Source organism: Pecten maximus, chromosome 6 (assembly GCF_902652985.1).
Source record: "Pecten maximus chromosome 6, xPecMax1.1, whole genome shotgun sequence".
In the NCBI taxonomy this organism is placed as follows: Eukaryota; Metazoa; Mollusca; class Bivalvia; order Pectinida; family Pectinidae; genus Pecten; species Pecten maximus.
The window spans coordinates 44,406,322-44,422,502 of record NC_047020.1 but is presented as its reverse complement, the minus strand read 5'-3'; the positions used below and the strand labels follow the sequence as shown (position 1 = coordinate 44,422,502).

At 33.4% G+C, this 16,181-nt stretch overlaps 1 long non-coding RNA gene across 1 annotated transcript; it reads right to left on the bottom strand.

The window, feature by feature from the left end:
- Positions 1-211: 211 nt before the first annotated feature.
- Positions 212-1,675, bottom strand: LOC117330019. Its single transcript, XR_004533306.1, has 3 exons — positions 1,639-1,675; positions 1,320-1,408; positions 212-385 (listed from the first exon to the last, which is right to left on the bottom strand). It is a non-coding gene; the product is annotated as an uncharacterized LOC117330019 (long non-coding RNA).
- Between the last annotated feature and the right edge of the window lie 14,506 nt (positions 1,676-16,181).

Genomic DNA, 16,181 nt, shown 5'->3' with positions numbered 1-16,181 from the left:
TTCTTATATTTTTTTCAAGCAGGAAAACACAATTTTATATCATGTGTATGTAGGAGATCCAGACAAAAAAAATATACTATTCTAAATAAAAAGGGCAATAACATTTGTAAAAATTGTCGAATCATAATTCCTCTTGAGGAAACACAGCAAAAAAATGTAAATAAAAAACAATGCATAAATGCATACTGAATACAATGAAGTATGGTACATGTATATGCATAATGTTGCTTGCTTAAACTGGTCAAATCCAAGTAAGTGTGAATTGGAAAAATAAAATGTCTGATTCTCTTCATTCCTTTTTTGCATTATACGAATCATTGCTCTCAATTCGGACCACAATGCAATATCTTTAAGCTTTCCCTCACTTCAGAATGTACTGCATAATCTGTTGGAAGAAAGAGAAAATTTTAGAATATTTTTTAAATCAAAAATTAGAATAATTGTGAAGATTTGTTTACTATAAAAATGTAGTTAATTTTCCTTATATATGCACCTGATCACTTTACTGTCATTTATTACATGCATGTCTGCTTGGAAGTCTTTTTATCAAGAAAAGCTAGCCACAGGTATACAAGTTTAAAGCTACAACATAAAACTTTTAATTATAAGGATGAGTACTTTAATAAAAATCAAGCTACTCCAGAATTCTCTGACAGTTTGTTTCATCTTAAATTATGCAACTAACTATCTAAATACTCCAAAACACAGATTTTTTTTATTCACAATCATTTCTTGAGATCATTTTTTTGTGAATTGATCATGATCCTGACATACAACAAATTTTCAATGGATTTTATTGACTTCGTTTTTGAATGTATTTTCTTCAAATTCCATATACTATAGTAGACAATTATTAGCTCATTTACCGATATTTTTACATATGTTCCCTAAAATAGATAGATATACACATGTGACGTTACTTTCGTTCTTATATTTTAATCTAACTTAAAAATGTCATTGCTATTTTTTTGAAATTTTAAACATGCAATATCTCTTGAAATCAACTACAAAAAATTCTGTAAATATTATCAGATGAATAAGCAAATAATTCTTTACATGTAAGTGAAATTTCAATAAATTCCATTGAAAAACGAAGTCATAAAAATTAATTGGAAATTTGTCAAAATGCATGAAATATCTAGTAAAGATATTACGAATTTACCGTTACGTGACAGAAATAAAAATGCAATATAACTACGTCGAAGTTCGTCAATAAAGAAATAAAATTCTTCTTGTTCTCAATATTTGGGTGCTATCAATCAGGATGCTTATAAAATCCCAGGCGTATGGTAGCATAAATCTGTAAATTGAATACTTACGATTGAAACACACGTGAATCTAGCAGTTCTTTGATAATTAAACTCGGGCCGTGTAAACTGTAATCGGTGATGAATTCATTATGAAAACCCTGAAACACGAAGTAATCAAGTATTTTTTTATAATATTAACATGTGTAGGCCCCTATTCACCTATATAATGTGAAACGATGTAGGAACGTGCAGAACTGCCAGAAGACGAAATAGATTTAAATAATAAAATTGTAAACTTTCCTGGTCGCGATATCTGTGATATTTTCGGGTGAAAATGACCATTTGTCGCCAAAAACATCAAGAAAGCTGATATTCTTTGGCCACTTACTGACAGATAGTCGATCTTCTTCAGTTAGGCAAGAAAATGAATTTCGTTTTTAGGCTATTCTATATCAAAATCGTGTTTGTTTATGTTTCTTCCGTAGATAAACATCCGGTGAAATTCAAAATCTCGCTGTTTGTTGCATCATGGGGGAAAAAAAAAGTTTTGTCGGAGATCTACTGTATCGATTTCATTCCTTTATTACTTGTTTTTTTTTATATTCTACTTCCTTAACCTCTATTGTTCCATACTTTTGGTATTACTACTTCAGCATTTAAAGCTTGCACATTGCATAAAATGATCGCACGAAGCGAACTCGTCAAATCTCGGTAGATTCCGTAAACCGACGTAAACAAACGAGGTCACGGCCCCGAGGTCATAGGTGAACCGACCGATGACACAGGTATAAGCCTTGTCAGTACCTGTTATGTAATCCGGATGTTTTGTTTAAATGAGGGTAGGCACCTGTGATTTGATCGTAGTGAAAGGCAGTCAAGCTTGACAATATAAATTTTTATAATTAACGCCGCGGGCATAAGACTTAGTCTAAGAGGGGCAATATGTGTACAGGTGAGACGGGAGGTACACAGGTAACTCCAATAAACAATAAAGCTAGGTATGATTTGCCATTACAGTCGACTGTCGCTTATATCAATTAACACCACGGGTGAAATTAACTTTCGGTACGACGTTAAGCATATATCCTGATCGCTTTGTTAGCTTAACACACAGGTTTCAAGATTTAGTTTAAAACAGTTGAAATATTTTTGATCGATCTTGGTGTTGCAGTTATTCAAGCCGTCTACTATATCAATTAAAATATTTATGATAGATCTTGGTATTGATCTTGATTTTTGTATACAATAGAGTATTTTATTTGTACACACAACACTCCTCCGAGATCATTCTACAACAGATTAGAGTACAGCTACATTGTGTCGTTGTCCGAATTATCGTACGATCTTGCTAAATAAATATCAGACAAATTAAAGTTTTCTTTTTGTGTTCACTTTCACCATTTCAATGAATGCGATGTAATTCTGATTTAAATACCGGAATATTGTTCCTTGATCATGCCTGTTTGTTGTCAGTCAAGCCATATCGAGATCGAGATCATCACAGCGCTTGACTTCAATACAGGCCTCAGACCACAATTATACTTCCGGGTCGTTGTACACGAATGTAGTACATATTGAAATTTCAGGACTGTTGCTAAATATTTTTTCCTGACTTAGCTGTTACAGATATGGACATAATTTTAGCATAGATTTATAGTGCAATATTTAATCTAGTGGCAGATTTTTGTTTTGACACCATTTCCATGTTTGTTTGTGAGGCAGGACACGGGGAGTTATAAGGCTTGAGTAGTAATATTTTGTGATTTTCCGGATTTTCCTACAATATAGTAGGGTGGTTACACTTAAATATAAATAACTTTGTTAAATGCCGGTCATGGGGTACTTTCCAGCTCACGGTATGTTCAGCTTGAATAGTTCTACACGTGATGTGAAAGCCAGATTTTTTGCAAACTTCTGAAATATTTTAATTTCGATTTTTCTTTGGTAGAACAAAGAGGGAAATTAATTGTGGTCTGAGGCCTGCATAGAATGCACCTTTCCGATGTAAACATTCGCGCGTGGACCTTAAATTAGAAACATCGCGAACTTTTAACATTTCCTGTGCAGTTGTGTGTATTTTACCTATATGCAGATGACATTTCACGTACTTTCTGTGAGTTTTTAACTAATGACAGCTTCATTTTAGTAACTACACCCCCAATACACCTCGTTTCGATGATCGTTTCTATTGCGGATCCTTGTCTCTGATCACACTGGACATGTTTGTCGAGAAAATATGTTGGTATTTGTGTTTGCTACACATTTCTAGTATACGCTTTGAGGTTACTTTAAAATTTCAGATGTGTACTAGCACTTTTTATGAAGATAAACGGTTTTGCGCTATATTTTGGTATAACTTTTAGGGTAAAAACCGTAATACATGTACTGTTAACCGCAGTTTTGCTCATTTCACTGTACAAAGTCAGGGGCTATATTTTCCAATAGTACATAGTGTGCTGACATGTTAAATGACTGGCCACATAGCAAATGTAGATTATTTTGTAAAATTGTGATCAAAAAATCATGATTATTATTTGAATTACCTAATCACAAAATCTTCTAAAATTTCACATTTTCTGTCAAAAATCTTTTCTACATGCAACACAGCAGGTGCTGTTGTTATAAGCTGGGCATAAAGTGTATTGTATGTATCTTGTGATGTACTGTAGTGGTTTAAATTAATTTTAATTCAAAATTTGAAAGAAAACAACACGATATTGTTCCCCCCTCCCAAATATTTGAATTTCACTCAATGTGATATATATAGTGTATACATTCTAATTCACAATATTTCAACACATTTTTCTCAGAACAGGTTTTGCCTTTATTATTTCCTTCGTTCTATGTAAGCGAATGGTTTAAATATGTTTTTTGGCATTTTAAACACAGATCATTGAAAATTTGGTATTCATGCAAAAACAGATGATAGGATTTTGCCCTGTCTAAGGACATGGTCTCTCAGAAGGACACATAATGTAGATATATAGTGAAATTTTACATCAGACTTGTGAAACTTTAATTGATAATTAAACATTTCCTCTGTCACAAAGGGAATTTGTTCAATTGTGACCTTTGTTTTAAAGTATTCATGAGTTTAAATAGGTTCAAAGTTTGTCCGTCACGCCACTCCAGATTTGGGTCTGAAAATTAGTCAAGTATGAGGCATACCTATGCACATTAAACTCACTGTAATTTCCATACTTGTGCAAATATATTAATTGTCTTTGCATATTTGAGTACAGCTTTAGTATCACTTTATATAATTGAAGTAATGATTTTAGAAAAATGAATTTAACTTCACATTTTAAGCATTTAAATGAAAATTTTCCTTAAAAAATTGTAAAATACCATTTTAATTTTCAAAAAAATCACATTACTTGGTGCCAGTACAAGTTATGCTCTCTTTAATACTCTGAGGTAGACTTCCAGAACAGTGTACCCCCAGGGAACCCTTGACCACTTGACCACTAATTACCTGATTACTACTAAGTGACCCCCAAGTGTGTCTATGTAAATATTATCTTTAAAAACTGGTCTTTCAGAATGCAAAAAGTTAGACAGGCTGAGACATCAAATGAAAAAGTCACTAATATATACAAAAATCTTTTTTAAATCTTGAATTTTCAAGTTTTTCTTAATTAACATGTTATAACATCTTTATTTTTTTCAAGAGCATAATAAAAATATGACACAAGTTAGTCTGCTGAATGTGTGTTATTATCATAAATTCATTGCAACTATTCCATCAACATTGTGTGCAAAACAGGAATGTTTGCATGGTGACCCTGCTCAGTTAGTGAAAATTGGCCCATGGCCAGGGGTAGGGGTAGTAAAATGACCATAGAATTTTTATTTTTGAACAGAATAACTTCAAATTTGATTTTAAACTTAATCAATAACATACAATACTGTATACTTAATGAAAATTTTATTTTTCAACATTTGAACATATATACATATACGTTTTACAAAGAAGCGTCCGATTGACTATATCAGTATTACACATGTTTATATGAGTATCGGTGAATATTTTGACAGAACACGACGTGATTTCGGGTGCAATTATCAGATGTAATCTTAAAACCACGTATATCCAGAAAGTATATGATATGCAGACAAAGAGCAGGTGATTTTAATTTCATTTGAATGAATTAAAAGCGTATTACACGCACGGGCACATGTGTGTTCGTAGAGTGATCCCCGATCTGGTAGAGGTTAACGTTTGGATAAACGAAATGTTTTAAACTCCGTTAAAGAGTTTATAATTAAAGCCAAAATACTGTAACTTCAAAGAACGATCTGGAACAAAATTTTTATAGAGCTAAGTTTTGACGTTCGTCACATGAACGTATAGTAACATTCATCAATGTGAAGTTTATTACTTCTGAGATATCGATGCATATGGAAATACAAACGAAAAGTGACAAAGAAATCACCGTTAAAATGTGTGAACCTTACTAACAAAGTACATTGAAGTGAAATACTTATGATAATAATTGTTGAATTTTAATTATTTTTAGATAAATTTCTGTGGTACTGATCAAAGTATGAAAAGTATTTTTTAGAACATAAAAAAGACAAAAAAAACAACAACAAAAAACGAGATCAAAAACATTTGATATTACCAAATGATAATTTTCTGTATCTTATTTGATAGATATTTGTTGTGGTTAATCCTGGGTATTATTTTTTTAGTCTTAGATTTGTAGTCGACTGAAAAAGTCAGATTTAAGTTTGAAAATATTAATATGCTATAACCCCTCGCAATGTCTGAAAATATTCTAAGTCCATAATAAGTACAAAAAAAGCACAATGGCATTAGCTGAAAAATTCTAAGTCCCAAAAAAGTAGGAAAACAGTACATCCATATTTTCACAATCTTTCAAAAAAATTCTTAGTCAGATTTTAGCACAAAAAAAGTACTCTGAAAAATTTCAGAGTCCAAATAAAGTACAGAAAAAGTACCCTGAAAAATTTCTAAGTCCAGAATAAGTACAAAAAAAGTACTCTGAAAAATTTCAGATTCCAAATAAAGTACAAAAAAAGTACTCTGAAAAATTTCAGAGTCCAAATAAAGTACAGACAAAAGTACCCTGAAAAATTTCTAAGTCCAGAAAAGTACAAAAAAAGTACTCGGAGAAATTTCAGAGCCCAAATTTAGTACAGAAAAAGTACTCTGAAAAATTTCTAAGTCCTGAAAAGTACAAAAAAAGTATACTTTTTTGGTACTTTTTCAAAAAAGTAGGAAAAAGTGTATACTTAAAGTAGCATAAAAGTATACTTTAGTGTGCTTTATTTCGGTATGGGATCCACTGTACTTCGTGATTATCGATAGATCGACTGATTAGTACATACTTTTCAAAAGTTTGAAAAGCATGGCTGTCGAGTACAAGACTCAAATTTATAAACTTTAGCTATTGGCTGTGATATTGTATGATAATGTTGATTTTATTGTGTCATACATTATATTATCTATTACCAGATGTGTGATAGAAATGTACATTTGTACGTCACTCATAACTACTTGTTGTTATTCAGTCGGATAACCTCGGGCCTTTCCGGCAATCTAGGAAAAACACCTCGGATGTATATGGCGGAGTGATATGCTGATTTGCCGACTATTGGCTTCGCCGGAAAATGTTTTGCATGGTAGTGCACCGGCGGATGGCATTTCTAATGACAGCAATATGGCTAGACTGGATTACCTGCCTTAGTACCATTTCTCTCCGCTAGGCTGCGCTCATGAATTTGTATTTTCGAAGCGAAGCCTAGCAGAGAGTAGAAAAACTATGGCAGGTAATCCAGTCTACAATATAGGCCTCAGACCACAATTAATTTCCCTCTTTGATTTACCAAAGAAAAATCGAAATTAAAATATTTCAGAATTTTGCAAAAAGTTTTCACATCATGTTGTAGAACTATTCAAGCTGAACCTACAGTGAGCTAGAAAGTACCTCATGACCGGCATATAAGATATTTATATTTAAATGTAACCACCCCACTATATTGTGGGAAAATCCGGAAAATCACAAAATATTACTACTCAAGCCTTATAAGTCCTGCCATGCAAACAAACATGGAAATGGTGTCAAAACAAAATTCTATCACTAGATTAAATATTGCACTATAAATCTATGCTAAAATTATGCCCATATCTGTAACAGCTAAGTCAGGAAAAAATATTTAGCAACAGTCCTGAAATTTCCATATGTACTACATTCGTGTACAACGACCCGGAAGTATAATTGTGGTCTGAGGCCATATGTCGGACTTCAGTCAGGCAGTAGAGGAAGCAAAGAGGGCATTGGGGATTGATGTTAAATTGAAAGAAAAGCAAACAGAGTCGCTAAGAAAGATATCTTTACATAGGAAAGGACTTTTATAACTGTTTACCAATTGGATATCATAAGAGTCTTATCTACCAGCTGCTGCCATGGATGTTTCAAATGAAGCATGACCAGGAGACACCTATGATTGTTTTGGTGATTTCCCCACTCACTTCACTGATGGGGGATCTGGTCATGGAGTTACAGGAGAAAGGTGTCTCTACATGCTTCTTGAACATCCATGGCAGTAGTGGTAGATACACTCGGATGACTGCCTCTGTAGACGATGACAGCGACCCACTCGAGGAAGATGTGTATCTTTTGAAGGGTGTTAGTCTAAACGAGGTACCGAGGGGAGATTTCACAATTTTATATAGGCATCCAGAGGCTTTGGGAAACAGGAAATTACAGGGAATTTTGCGTTCACGTACATATTCCAACCGTGTGTCAATATGTTTTTTAAGCATTTGCTTTGCCTTAATTCTCTTGCTTATCAACTATTTTGATTTTCTTTTAGTTTTTGTTTCATATTGGTGACTTTTTTGGTTTGGTATTCATTTGCCACCGGGTTCGAGTCCCGGAAGTCATTTGGGACATAAAAAGAAAATCGAAATGTGTTCTAGCTGTATTATTAAATGTATATGGTAAAATAAGAAATTAATCTGTAATATTTTACATCCAATTATGTGCTCTTTGCAGTAGATTTCATTTATTTTACTCTAAAGAATATGAACTGGCTTTGTTAATCGTCAAAATAGAATTTAATCAAAAATATTGCATTTGATGCCGCCATATATTATATTGGTATACATGTATAATACAATGAGAAAAGAATATTCACATAACATTCTGGAGTATATTGAAATGTGTATGACTTCAGTGATATGTACCAACAATGTACCAAACTAGTTCACTTCTAATTCTAGTACTACGGTATAGTATATACTGTACATACTACTAATTGAAGATTTTGTCACGGAAGGGGTTTGCAACTCAAATGACAGACTATGTATTATGTATTATTCTACCATGTTTGCTATGCAACGCCAGTTTTGATTGGTTTAAAACCTTGTATTATTTTCCAATAATACACGCTCGTGAGTCACGGCTGTTACAATTTTATATATCTAAAATTCACCCTTTTCATAAAAGGTTACTATAGCCGAGTGGGCTTATGGGTAAGTCTTTCAATACATTTTTATCACGACGCGAGTTCGAATGCTACGGAGCCCCCGTCTTTTTTTCTTTCTTTTTTTATTCTTTTTTTTTTTAATTTTCAAAATCAATGCCATATGATAGATGCTTTTTTGCCATATGATAGATGCTTTTGATCGTAGTACTGTATTGCCTGTATATTTCATCAACAAATAATGCAATACTCAAGAAATAAATTACAAGGTTTTCTCAGGGTTTCTTTGCTGTTTTTGTATTAGAAAGAGGTCGATCTCAGAACTAAACAGTACATGGTAGAATAGAAATAATCAACTTTGACTCGTGTATTGTTGCAGGATATACAACTCGGACTCGGATATTTTGCAATTTTAATTAATAACTCAGGCCTGCGGCCTTCGTTATTAATTTAATTGCAAAATATCCTCGTCCTCGTTGTATATCCTGCAACAATACACGAATCATCGTTAATTACAGTGCATTCCACTTAATCGGGTAACGCTTAATCGGGTATTTCGTTTAATTGGGTAAAATTTCAAAAACCAAAACCATTTTCTCTTAAATCATGTTAAAAAAATTCGTTTAATTGGGTTGGAAAAGTCGTATTTTTCGGTTATTCGAATAGAACAATCGGGACAAAAAATAGAAATGCTCCGATTTTCACGAAAGTCATCGCGTATTTCTTTAAGTTTTAGACATTTATCAACAAATAGTGTAATTTTGATGGTTCAAATGTCAAAAAACAGTTAAATATTACCTTAAACGGTAATGTTATGTCAGGGTTTTGTCATGTTCAGAACTGTGTTGTTGTTGATTCTGCCTCGTGTGGTTTTTCCCCAACAGGAAGTCGACTAAGAATTGTGGGTAAAATTAAATGTTATTTTTAGAGTCAGCAGCAGGCAAAACGTAATGGGGTTTTAAAAGCATAATTAAGCGACTAGACAATTAAACTTTTACGTCTGGGATGTAAAATCTTCGAAGCAAAAACCAAAACAATAGGTTTTTACCTGGGTCTGATATTGCTACAGATCGATTGATATCACCGCTTACTGTATGTGGCGAATCCAAAGTGAGGGGTTCGCCACGGGGAAATGTGACGACACCGATACACAGGTGAGTTAAAAATCAGTAGCGAGCAGTAAAAGGACAGACGCCCGACGTTAGCTCATAATTCCTATTCAGGTTAGGATTAGAACTGGTTAATAAAAACATTACATTGGATTTCGTGTTGTTTTATCAGTGACTGCCAGTGTCAAGTTCGTATAAATTTATACCACAGGAAACGACCTAAATAAACTCGGTTTCTCCGATCTCTGTGCTTTGGTAATTGGAAATAATATGGAATATTTTAAACTTCAAAGCGAACATAAGAATGTCTCTATGATAAACATAAATGATTTTAGATGTAATTGTCGGCGAGTCCTTAGATCGTATGTCAAAAAAAACACACGGATGAAACAGGGATGTATGACCCCCCGATTTGAGGTGCTACGATTGTACTGTGCCGCGAATAAGAAAATCATTAAGGTTTTGTTATTTTAATACACACATTTTTATACAATTAGTAATAGTAATCTGACAATTTGACATCAGTAAAAGCACAAACAAAAACACCGTTTATTAACAATAACAGAGACCTATATACTAGGGATTCGCAACAAGCTCATTGGCTTACCAAACGTCACCGCCGAGCGGAAGTTCGGGTGATTTATCCCAGAGTGCATTGCTGCTCCTACTGTTTAGACGCCATATTGAAAGTACGCCTGAAACACGGTCAGCTTTATCACAGCTCATAGAAGACTATTGTCCGATAACCAATCACGGGAATCAAACGTAAGTGTAATTTTTTTATGTAAACTGGTGTTTCAAACGTATTCCGTCGTACTTTATGTTCGGAAGACTGCACATGTGACCGTTCAACTTCTTTTCACGGCGATTACCGTGCTGGTTAGCTTATGTCGGGCCGCTTATGTCTGGGGTTAAGGACAGTGCTACATGGTTTCAGTTTAACTCCTTTTTTATTTATTGACCAATTTCAAAATGGTTTTCAAATAAGTGTTGCTCGATAGTTACTGTATCGCGTTTAGTCAAATTTGTTGTGTAATTCATTGTGAACATTTAGTTATTGCCCAGTGAAAATAAGTAAACAAAACAAATGATGGTTATACTGTGAATGTCTGGTGTTAAGGACATGTACAGTGCTACATGGTTTCAGTTAAACTCCTTTTTTATTTATTGACCAATTTCAAAATGGTTTTCAAATAAGTGTTGCTCGATAGTTACTGTATCGCGTTTAGTCAAATTTGTTGTGTAATTCATTGTGAATATTTAGTTATTGCCCAGTGAAAATAAGTAAACAAAACAAATGATGGTTATACTGTGAATGTCTGGTGTTAAGGACATGTACAGTGCTACATGGTTTCAGTTAAACTCCTTTTTTATTTATTGACCAATTTCAAAATGGTTTTCAAATAAGTGTTGCTCGATAGTTACTGTATCGCGTTTATTTCTTAAATCAGAGATTGTAATAGAATATACCGTACAATAGATCTAATGATTCAAATATTTTGTTAACAGGGGTGATGAGTTTCGTCCAAGCTTTAAGAGGCTAGGAGAATTAACCTGTTTGTATGATGACATCCCTCACCTTGCAGTAACAACAACACTTACTCCAGCTTCCATAAAGGATCTTGAAAAGGTTTTACAATACAATGACCTAGTCGTTGTTAAACTTAACCCTGATCGTCCGAACATATCTATAAATGTGAAAACTAGATTACCAAATATCAACAAATGTGACAAGTATGATCAACTCATAATGCCTATTGCTGAGGAATTGAAAATGAGCTTGAGTCGGTTTCCTTTGACAACTGTGACGTATATAGAAAGTTTGGTTGTTCTGGGATACTACTATCAGGTATTGAGTCATCATTTGAAAGAGCAACCGGTCAGTAATTACCATTTACATGACAAAAAACCAGAAAACAAACAAACCCTTGAGATATCATTTGTCCTGGTTATTCCCATTGATTTTTCCTGTCTTTCCTTCAACCAAGTCTTTTACTAGTCTTTCCTCTTGATTGATACCAAACTCTTTAATTATATTTCTTTTGGACTCGGCTGATAGAGTCAGGTGAATCATCCTCGATACTCCAGAGGTAACAATCACTCATATGCTCTATATTTTCTCTTAAAGAAAGCTGCAGAAGTGATCGTAACCCCAGGAGTATTGAGGATGCTATAGACTATACAGTAACAATTTATTATGCAAATGAAACAAAGACAACATGCATCATTGCTTTGAATAATAGCTTATATACATGTATATATTTCTCAATATTTTTCAACTGTTGGTCATGATAAAAAATCAGTACTCTGTATAATCTATTTTATCATTTATATATACTTCCTCTTTACTCTTGAGTTGTCATGATCTCTGCAAGGGTTGTACCTTTCACATTCACTTTCAGAGCTGGATTCACCATATGAAGACTTGTGGCGTCTCGCCAATTAAATGGAATTATTTCTTTCAATTATAATTGTGTTTGTCTTAAATGATTTATGAAATGGTTCCCAGGAGTTGAACCTGGTGACATATTGCCAGTTCTACCAACGAACCATGGATTCTCATAAAAACAAATAATAAAAACTGAATAAAATTGAAAAGAAATAAATGCATTATGACACAAAAGAAATCTGAAATGAATAATAAATGAAAATTTTAATGCACAAATACAACAAATCTAAGGTAAGTCATATAAATTGTTACATAAAAGTAATTACAAATGTATGTCAGATTTAGTATATAAAGTGTACATGTATATTTAAAATGAATTTTCTGCAGTACATATAATTACATTCAAATTAATTAACTATAAACAGTATTTTGTTATTGTTAAATTTATACATATGTATAATTTGGCATACATTTATATTTCTATTTAAACAAATAATACTGCAAACCTCATTGTCGGCACGATATCAGATTGCAAGGGAAGAGTAGACTTTCTGAATTGCAGTGGCCTTGTTGTTCCGGCTATGATTACAGTGGCCTTGTTGTTCCGGCTATGATTCCCGGCTCTCAATTTCCCAAGGATTTCCATGGTTTTCCGAGGTTGAAAACCTCGGAAAACCTTGTAAAAAAACCTTGGAATCAAAAGCTAGGAGTATTCGGACAATATTTCCGAGCTTTTATTCCGAGGTTCTCTGCAGAAAAAGCTTGGAAATATTGTGTAAAGAAATCCTTGTAGATACTCGATAAAACCTCGTAGATGAACCTCGTAGATAAATCTAAACCTCGTAGATAAACCTCGTATCTTCTGGGTAAAATCCTTGAACCTTGGAAAAGCTTGGAGAATGCTTATGAAAGTAACTCAGCTTGGAGAACCTCGGAGGAAGCTTGGAAAACCTCGGAGGAAGCTTGGAAAACCTCCCGGCATGATTATAGAGCCTTGAATGCATGATTGTTTTGCACAATTTGTAGGAGTGACAAATAAGTGGTGAAAAATAAATAGCAATATTTCTGAAGACAGAACAGAATTATCCAATTCTTAGAATGCAATCTTCATGACTACTAATTATAATAATCTTTGGTGAAGCCCATACAGGAAAAGGTTGGAAGCGTCTTGATTTTCATATTTGCTCTTGAGGTACTATTCCATATTTATTTACCAATACATATTATTAAAGCAGTGTGGTTGCACAAATTGAGAAAAAAGGGTTCTTCCATCCTTCTCCGAGACTAAAAGATTTTAGAAAGCTCTAAAACACAACAGCATTTTTTTTAGTACAATCAATTTATAATTTATCCATCCAAATTTTCAATATAAAATATGCAGAATCAAGTCCAAAATGTTCACAAAATATCCTGCAACATCTCCTTTGTCTTTCTTTGTCAAAGTAATGTCTCTTTTCCTCCAAAGAACTTTTAAGAAATAAATCTGTAATAAAAGTAATCCATTATCAAAAATAATTCACTGTAAACCTAAACATATATAATATATGTAACTTGAATAATGCATTTATTTACATAAGTTTAAACATGGTGTTACGGTTTAGTCAACAAGATTTGACTGCACAGTACTGATATATTTGTACACACACACATTACTATACTTCATAACTCTTCTAGTTACATGCAGATAGAATTATCATTTTTCAATATCTCTTTTAACATTATATGAACTTGAGATTTAAAACCTACCCTGGGGATTACTGCCTGGTTGCACTTGGTTTGAGGAGGTCAGCCAGCTTCCCATTAATCATGGGTTTTGTGGTGAATGGCCACTTTTCCATAACAATCTCTGTAATTTGATAAGATTGAATTGGTAATATTCTAAAAGGCAACTTCTGTAGATACTGCACCGGTATCAGATTTCATATTTACTCAAAATAAAGTAGTTTTTTGCCCCATACCACCTAAACACACAAATGCCAGTTTAAAACAGATGTAAGGAAATTAACTTGCCCAGTGATTAACCTTAAAGCTATAGGCCATCAATCCCTTATATGTCATGTAACAGTAACCTCTTGAAACTGCTTACCATATAGAAGTGCCAGTTTCGCCTGGTTTTCCAGTGCTGGCTTTACTGCCTTGTTTTGTTTGGCCTTCTGTCCTGTTAGGGAGTGTCCAATTATTTCTTCTTTTGAATACAGTTTCTTAAAAAGAACCTTCGCTCCTTTGGAGAAATTTGTCTCCAGGCTTATCAGGCTTCTGAGCTGATCCTGAAGTCATACAGATAATATACACATGGAAAAAAGTCTAAAGCATGAACATAACGTATAAAATAATGAAGTATATTGATTGGAACTGGTTTGATTTCACTGATCTGTCAATGAAATATTGATCCTGAAGTTGACATCTAAAAATAAAATTTTCTAAGATGTAATGTTTACATTAAAATCTGCCAAGGTTTTTTCCTCGTGACATGAGGCCAGAAATTATAATAATAATCAATATATATAAATAAAATGAAACCAAATAAACAAACCTTTGAGAATAAATCTGCATCTGTCTCCACAGATTCTGAATCCTGAAATGTTAAAAGCATATGTATCAAAATGCTATCAGGCCATCTTTTGTATCAAAACCCGTACTGATTGTAATAAGAACCATTACAGATATTCCCCAAATGACCCTTGCAGTCATGTCATTATCATATTTTTTTTTTTTTGCATAAGCCTTTTAATAGTACCATTTACATTTTGACCAGAGACTTCCATTATGTTACTATGGTTTGGTTTAGTTTGATTGATTTAACATTGTATTCAGTGTCGGGGTCATTTAAGGAGGTGGAAGAAAAACCACCGATCATAGGTCAGTACCTGGCATTCTGCCCTACATTGAATTCGAACTCATGACTCGGAGGTGGAAGACTTGTGGTGATATGTCGGGACATCTTAATCACTGGCCACCGTGGCCCCAAGTAACCATTGCATAATACATTACGTTCCTTGCAACAAATGTTATGCATGAAGGGCATCAGTGACCCAAGTATAAATAATTATATAGATAAAAAATATACCTGACAGTCATTATCTCCTTGACCACTTTCTCTGGAGTTGTGGCGTTTGTCCTGATAGATAAAAGATAAAAATGAAATATAAATATTTAATAACACAACACTTATTTTGCTTTAAATGTTAGAAAACAGGAGGAACTTTCTTTCTTATTTATCTTAAAAATAAAGATTAAATTTCATGGATTTTAATTAATTTATCTTTTTCTTACTCTTTGTTAACAAAGTTTGAAATCCTAGCAGATACCCTTTTATGTTATAGTTCTTATAAATCTTGGTGAAGAGTAGGTAACATATGATTCTAGTTCTATATCTCATTATATCCTTGAAGTTTACCTGGTTGTTTTCTACTGTCCCTATCGAATCATTGGCTTTACTCTGACTGTAACCTTGATTCTAAAGAAATTAAAAAAGATAAATTAAATGCTTGCATGATATGTACGTCTTTTTTTTCCGCCATTCTTTAATACGTTTTAGAGTTTAAAGATAATCAACACATTCTGTCTCAAAATAAAATTGAACAAAAATATACAATCATCAAGAAGCCATTTAAAGTTCAGCTTGACATTTCTCAAAAAATGCATTAGGCCAAAATTAATGTAGTTGAATAGCCATTCAATATTAAAAGCGCCTTGTTAAATTTTGATACGGAATGTTGACAAAGAACACATAACAGATGCATGTGCCAGAGCCATGCTATAAGCTCAGGGCCAGGTGACATAATAAAAGTATTTTATGAAGTTAATCTAAACAATGCTTACTTGCTGTACATTGTATAACCAGTTGATATGAGCTCTTTGCTGATTAACCTCCTGTTGTAGGGCAAATACCCAATTTTCCAGGGTAGTCATCCGCTGCTGCAAGTTTTCATTAACCTGTATGTTGCTATCCACGACATCAAACTCCTTTGGAGCATT